At 42.1% G+C, this 7,793-nt stretch overlaps 1 protein-coding gene across 3 annotated transcripts in view; it reads left to right on the top strand.

The window, feature by feature from the left end:
• The first annotated feature begins 7,238 nt into the window (after nt 1-7,238).
• Nucleotides 7,239-7,793, top strand: part of LOC126466830 (ras-related protein Rab-37-like) — a 338,533-nt gene continuing 337,978 nt past the window's right edge. For 2 of the 3 annotated variants that reach the window (XM_050096415.1, XM_050096413.1), the window contains exon 1: nt 7,239-7,281. The gene's annotated coding sequence lies outside the window, so the exon portion shown is untranslated. The remainder of the gene's footprint in view (nt 7,282-7,793) is intronic. The other variant, XM_050096414.1, reaches the window with a different exon arrangement.

The raw sequence follows: 7,793 nt of genomic DNA, 5'->3' as shown, positions 1-7,793 counted from the left end.
ATTTCGAAAGCTTCTATTCTCTTCTTGTCCAAACTATTTATCGCCCATGTTTCACTTCCATACATGGCTACACTCCATACGAATACTTTCAGAAATGACTTCCTGACACTTAAATCTATACTCGATGTTAACAAATTTCTCTTCTTCAGAAACGCTTTCCTTGCCATTGCCAGCCTACATTTTATATCCTCTCTACTTCGACCATCATCAGTTATTTTGCTCCGCAAATAGCAAAACTCCTTTATTACTTTAAGTGCCTCATTTCCTAATCTAATTCCCTCAGCATCACCCGACTTAATTAGACTACATTCCATTATCCTTGTTTTGCTTTTGTTGATGTTCATCTTATATCCTCCTTTCAAGACACTGTCCATTCCATTCAGCTGCTCTTCCAAGTCCTTTGCTGTCTCTGACAGAATTACAATGTCATCGGCGAACCTCAAAGTTTTTATTTCTTCTCCATGAATTTTAATACCTACCCCGAATTTTTCTTTTGTTTCCTTTACTGCTTGCTCAATATACAGATTGAACAACATCGGGGAGAGGCTACAACCCTGTCTTACTCCCTTCCCAACCACTGCTTCCCTTTCATGCCCCTCGAGTCTTATAACTGCCATCTGGTTTCTGTACAAATTGTAAATAGCCTTTCGCTCCCTGTATTTTACCCCTGCCACCTTCAGAATTTGAAAGAGAGTATTCCAGTCAACATTGTCAAAAGCTTTCTCTAAGTCTACAAATGCTAGAAACGTAGGTTTGCCTTTCCTTAATCTTTCTTCTAAGATAAGTCGTAAGGTCAGTATTGCCTCACGTGTTCCAGTGTTTCTACGGAATCCAAACTGATCTTCCCCGAGGTTGGCTTCTACTAGTTTTTCCATTCGTCTGTAAAGAATTCGTGTTAGTAGTTTGCAGCTGTGACTTATTAAGCTGATAGTTCGGTAATTTTCACATCTGTCAACACCTGCTTTCTTTGGGATTGGAATTATTATATTCTTCTTGAAGTCTGAGGGTATTTCTCCTGTTTCATACATCTTGCTCACCAGATGGTAGAGTTTTGTCAGGACTGGCTCTCCCACGGCCGTCAGTAGTTCCAATGGAATATTGTCTACTCCGGGGGCCTTGTTTCGACTCAGGTCTTTCAGTGCTCTGTCAAACTCTTCACGCAGTATCGTATCTCCCATTTCATCTTCATCTACATCCTCTTCCATTTCCATAATATTGTCCTCAAGTACATCCCCCTTGTATAGACCCTCTATATACTCCTTCCACCTTTCTGCTTTCCCTTCTTTGCTTAGAACTGGGTTTCCATCTGAGCTCTTGATACTCATACAAGTCGTTCTCTTATCTCCAAAGGTCTCTTTAATTTTCCTGTAGGCGGTATCTATCTTACCCCTAGTGAGATAGGCCTCTACATCCTTACATTTGTCCTCTAGCCATCCCTGCTTAGCCATTTTGCACTTCCTGTCGATCTCATTTTTGAGACGTTTGTATTCCTTTTTGCCTGTTTCACTTACTGCATTTTTATATTTTCTCCTTTCATCAATTAAATTCAATATTTCTTCTGTTACCTAAGGATTTCTACTAGCCCTCGTCTTTTTACCTACTTGATCTTCTGCTGCCTTCACTACTTCATCCCTCAAAGCTACCCATTCTTCTTCTACTGTATTTATTTCCCCCATTCCTGTCAATTGCTCCCTTATGCTCTCCCTGAATCTCTGTACAACCTCTGGTTCTTTTAGTTTATCCAGGTCCCATCTCCTTAAATTCCCACCTTTTTGCAGTTTCTTCAGTTTTAATCTACAGGTCATAACCAATAGATTATGGTCAGAGTCCACATCTGCCCCTGGAAATGTCTTACAATTTAAAACCTGGTTCCTAAATCTCTGTCTTACCATTATATAATCTATCTGATACCTTTTAGTATCTCCAGGGTTCTTCCATGTATACAACCTTCTTTCATGATTCTTAAACCAAGTGTTAGTTATGATTATGTTGTGCTCTGTGCAAAATTCTACCAGGCGGCTTCCTCTTTCATTTCTGTCCCCCACTCCATATTCACCTACTATGTTTCCTTCTCTCCCTTTTCCTACACTCGAATTCCAGTCGCCCATGACTATTAAATTTTCGTCTCCCTTCACAATCTGAATAATTTCTTTTATTTCATCATACATTTCTTCAATTTCTTCGTCATCTGCAGAGCTAGTTGGCATATAAACTTGTACTACTGTAGTAGGTGTGGGCTTCGTATCTATCTTGGCCACAATAATGCGTTCACTATGCTGTTTGTAGTAGCTTACCCGCATTCCTATTTTCCTATTCATTATTAAACCTACTCCTGCATTACCCCTATTTGATTTTGTGTTTATAACCCTGTAGTCACCTGACCAGAAGTCTTGTTCCTCCTGCCACCGAACTTCACTAATTCCCACTATATCTAACTTCAACCTATCCATTTTCCTTTTTAAATTTTCTAACCTACCTGCCCGATTAAGGGATCTGACATTCCAGTAGCTAAAAGCTACTGTGAAGAAAGTGTGACTTTTATGCGAGGAAACACAGAAAAATTCACGGTAACAAGAAGGCAGAGCAACTAAAAAAAAGGAGAAAAGAAAAGAAAAAAAGAAGAAAAGGAAAAACTTATAAAAAGTGATACATGATGATAAAATCGCGACACTAAACATTGTCAGACTTAACTCACAGAAAAGTGGTCACCAAGGGCACGCTATATACATACAATCAGACATTCAGTAGTATTCGACATCTAAATGTTGCGGGAAGTTTTCCACTACTATTTTGAGACTGGATTTCAATCATGGATGCTGTAAGAAACATTTGTTCCGAATAGGCGTAGTGGACCCAGTAACTCGCTCCTGCTGTGAAGAAGGACCTGTAAATCACTTTCGTTCTCGGTATAAAAATTGTCAAATGATCATAAGTACTCTCGTTAGCTCTAATTATGAAACAAAAACTTGCCTGAGGACGATATTCATTTGCAAAAACTTTACAGAGCAATATGTAGCATTGAAATTGACGTATGTTGCAGAACATTCTGTGCTACATGTTATACGGACGAAAGAAACTTCGTAACGTGACAGAAAACCCACAACAAAATAATATGTAGTGGAATTTAAGGTACAAATGAACATCAGAACATCAGAAAGAGTGCGAGAAGTTTTAAGAAGTAATAATTGTGAAAAGTATAAACAACCTGAGTTGCTTTCTGAACTTGGTGTCTAATGCTAAACTAATACGTAAAAGCGACTGTGCCATCCCACTCAATAACAATTTTTCAAAATGGTCTATCATTTGAACCGTAGAGCAAAAGTAATTTCGAATTTTGTATTAAGACTATTTAACCATTATATCTAATGCACAACGTTAGTAATTTCTATGAACTGAGATCCACAGCCTGTATAAAATTGTCAAGTGACGTAATTTTTCCTTTTTTTAGACTTTTTGTCAGACAAAAGTTTACACGTCTAGCACTATGATTTGATTTAAGCTGTTAGGGTAATCATCAGATGATTTACACGCGCGCGCACACACACACACACACACACACACACACACACACACACACACACACACACACACACACACCACCGATGAACCGTTAAGACAAACTGTTTCACACAGTGTTAGTCCAGTTTTGGAACGCGATGCGGCAGGGATCCTACATGGAATGGATACCACAAGTCCTTGATAAGTTTCCGGAAGTGTGTGGCAGCTCCCACAAATCACAGGCCGGCGGTCCGTGGGGGCGGAACGGATGCTCCAGATGTATTCCAACGTGTTCATATTAGGCAAATTTGATGGCGTAGAAATCAAAATGACTGCACTAAAATGACCCTAGAACTGCTGGCCTTGAACAAGGAGTGTTATCCTGCTGGAAGATGCCATTGTGATCGGAGAAGACCTAATGCATGGTGGCCGAGCGGTTCTAGGCTCTACAGTCTGGAGCCGCGCGACCGCTACGGTCGTATGTTCGATTCCTGCCTCGGGCATGGATTTGTGTGATGTCCTTAGGTTAGTTAGGTTTAAGTAGTTCTAGGTTCTAGGGGACTGATGACCTCAGATGTTAAGTCCCATAGTGCTCAGAGCCATTTGAACCATAATGCATGAAGGAGTCCGCAGCGATGTGTTTGCAGCCCACAGGAGTCATTATGCGTTCGATTACTATCACAGGTGCCATGGAAAGCCAGGTGAATGTTCCGTACAGCATAATAGCGTACCGACCCTGCGTACATGGGGCAGTGCTTGTTTCGAGCAACTGTTCGACTGGTTGACGCCGTATACCGATGCGAACGTTTACAAAAGCACGCTAATCTGATAATAAATGAAATAATATGTCACTTACTACTTGCCATTTGTCAGAGTCGCTTATTCCAGTGAATTTCCCCGTTTGTAGCCAGAATCGCGATCCTCTCGTCTCGTCTCTGCCCTGCTAATATGCTTTCCTTACCGAGTCTCGTATCCGCGGGGTCACCAGCCTGCTTCCAATCTCGGGATGGGCAATGGTCACACTTTATAGAGTCATTAGTGTATATATTAACCAATTGATATATCTTACTTGTAATCTGACGTCCGCGTATGTAGATTAATACAACAACGAAGTGAGGCCTGTGTTCAAAGAGCATATGCGATTTTGGCCTTCATTTCCATGGTAAGTATAATGGTAAGACACTGGACTGATATTCACTAGGACACCTGTTAAAATTCTCATCCGGTTATTCAAAATTAAGTTTTCCATATTTTCCCTAAATCATTTGAGACAAATGCCAGAATCGTTCCTTTGAGAGGACAGTGCCGCTTTCCTTCCCCTTTATTTCCCTCTCCAAGATTATAGTTCGTCCCTATGGTATAGCTATCTAGAGGAGGTTAAACATAAACTCCACTCTTCTTTACTTTTTTTACTGGCTTTCGAGACTTGTCCATACCATCTAAGTCGTCTCATGTCAATACGGATGTGAGGACAAGGCAACACCCAGTCCCCGAGAGGGGAAAATCTCGAATCTGGTCCTGAATCGAACCCGGCCCCCTTTGGTTAACAATCCGCCTCCCTGACAGAACAGCTGCCGAGGCGGACAATCTTCCGTCCTTCTTCATTACATTTTGCGGCTTCTTGACAATTCCTATGGTTGTACGGTGAGGAGTATTTGATAATGAGGCTTCGGCTTCGAAATTGGATACAATTGAATATGCAAGTAGAGTGTTCAGATGTAACTGCGAAATATTTATCCTTTGGACGACAGGGTGTTTCAAAAAGACTGTACGCATTACAAAGTATTATGTTGTCTAAACTATAGATCCCTGTGCCACGCCTCTGTTATTGGAGCAACGAATACATTGTCTAGTTAATATTTATTGCCACTAGATGTCGGTTGTCTTCAGCTTGCTTGGTTACTGTCACATGTTCTAGAATGGCTACGCTGTAGCAGTAATCATTTTGTGTTGTTGAGCTTGCAGCGTGAAATTTCGCGATTACAGTGCAAACACGTTTTAGTTGAGGAACCAAATTGATCCTTCAAATGGATGAAATATTCGCAGATGGTATCGACAGTTCATAGGCACAAAATGTACACGTAAAGGAAAGAGTCCTGGGTGCCCTCGTGTTTCCGACAAAAATTTAGCACGAAATGAAACCGCTTTCCGTCTTAGTCGTACAAAATCAACACATCGCGGCAGCCGGGCTGTCATAAACAGAAATCTGGCGTATTTTGAGACGCCTGTTGGTTATGATGTTCTGCAAGTTACAGCTGTTACTGGCTCTACATCGTGACGACAAACTTAAATGTGCGGCATTTTCTGACGAACATCTGAATGCTGCTGAGAATGATAATACTTTTAAACAACTCATCATTTTCACTTATGAAGCGATTTTACACCTTAGTGGGAGAGCAAACAAACACAATGTTTGAATTTGGGTCAGACAGAACCCACATGCACACACTGAACATGTACGAGATTCACCTAAAGTCAATGTATTATGTACGATATCCCACTCATCTGTTTACGGCCCATTCTTCTTTGCCAGAAACACGGTTAACGGTGTAGCAGCATCTTGTTATGTTACAAAACTGGTTGTTTCCGATACTGTATGAGCACTTCTCCATTTTTCAACAAGACGAGGCACCCCCTCGCTGGAGTCCCCAAATGCGTGAATATCTGAATGAAACTCTACCGAGTCGTTGGCCTGATCGTCAAACTGCCGGCTAATTAACACTTCTCAGCTGTCTTCCACGATCACTGGATTTGACGCCTTGTGACTTCTTCCTATGGGATTTCATGCACCTATACTATCACAGAACCTACAAGAGTTGAAGAACAGGTTCGTAGTGACACATCAGTGACGGAGGACATGCTTACCCCAGTAAGGGAGAAACTAGAGTATCGATGTGATATTGTTCGTGTCGCTGGTGGAAGATATATTGAACATCTATAAACTAAAATCGACGTTCGTAAATATGTGTCCCAACTTTCAAAGTTGTATGTTTTACGGTTTAATAAATACGTGAGTTTGAAATAATTATATTATTTTTGAAACACTCTATACCAACATCGGCTGCGGGCTCATAATGTTTTTCTCTGAGAAACTGGAGTAGATCATGAATATTTCGCACCAGCTTCAGGCTACTGTTTTATTATAGACTATACTAGAATCTCGGTATGTGCTGAGGGAGATAGTATTTGATTTCTTTGTATTCTGTTTAACTGCACAAGCTACGGCTCAAGTGACGTAAGAGACAGTAACGAAAAGGTACTTGGTAACAGGATATCGTACAAAGCGATTCATTAAGCCGAGAAATTTTGTTCACATCCTCGAAAGATTTTTAATAGTAGTTAGTTTCCATTTCTGTAGTCTAAGCAGCTGCCGCTCGCAGTGATTGTGGCTTGCGTTATGAAAATCTTAATCAACTTACGTCGCTTCTGCCTCCTAATGACGAGCAGTAACCCGATGCATATATCAGGTGCTTACGGTATCCAGAAGCGAAAAAGAATCCTGAGGTACGGCCGCTTAAATGAGCCGGCTCACACGTTAATTGAACGAGGCGTGGCGCCGCTCCCGCTGCTTAGGGATGCCGTCTACCAAACGCGAAATGCGGTGCACGGCAGGGGCGAGCCGTTTCCACGGCGACGGATGGCGGATGGCGGCGTGGTGCGGGCTGCGGCCGCACGGCGCGCTGGCGTCTGTGGCGGCGCTCTGCCCACCCCAGAGACCGTGGCAGCGGCACAGTCGCAGTCTCGTCCGCTGGCGTCGCGCTGCTTGTCCGGAAGCACGAGCAGGTGAGTCCGAGGCTGCCACACCGACACGTACGCCGTATGACCAAATGTGAGAGAGAGTTCTTTGCTGATGCATTTAACTCCACATCCATATCTATATTCCCCCAGCCACATTATCAAGCGTGGAGCAGAATGTTTTTGGTATCAGTTCCACTTACCCGCTTTCCTGCACCATTCACCAACGTGCAGGGGAAGAACAACCGCAGATAAACCCCCGTACGAACGCAAATTTGTCTGATTTTCACGTCTTGGTTAATTCGTGATACATAATTGGGGGTGGGAGAGGGCTAATGTGTTAGCAGAATGCCTTCGGGCGTACTCATTCGTAATTTCAACAGTAAATCTTTCCGTGTTGCGTAACACCCTAAAATACTTCCTGTATGCCTCAGTCTACTTAAGGAACAACAAATGTGACTTGTATTTCTTCAAAGTGATCAAGTGACCAAGGATTAGCATTACATAGCGTATTTGGCGCTAAGGAAGCTTCCTTTACTTAAATCTGTCAGTTGCTGCCT

Source organism: Schistocerca serialis, chromosome 1, assembly GCF_023864345.2.
Source record: "Schistocerca serialis cubense isolate TAMUIC-IGC-003099 chromosome 1, iqSchSeri2.2, whole genome shotgun sequence".
NCBI lineage: Eukaryota > Metazoa > Arthropoda > Insecta > Orthoptera > Acrididae > Schistocerca > Schistocerca serialis.
This window is presented reverse-complemented; position numbering and strand designations above follow the sequence as displayed.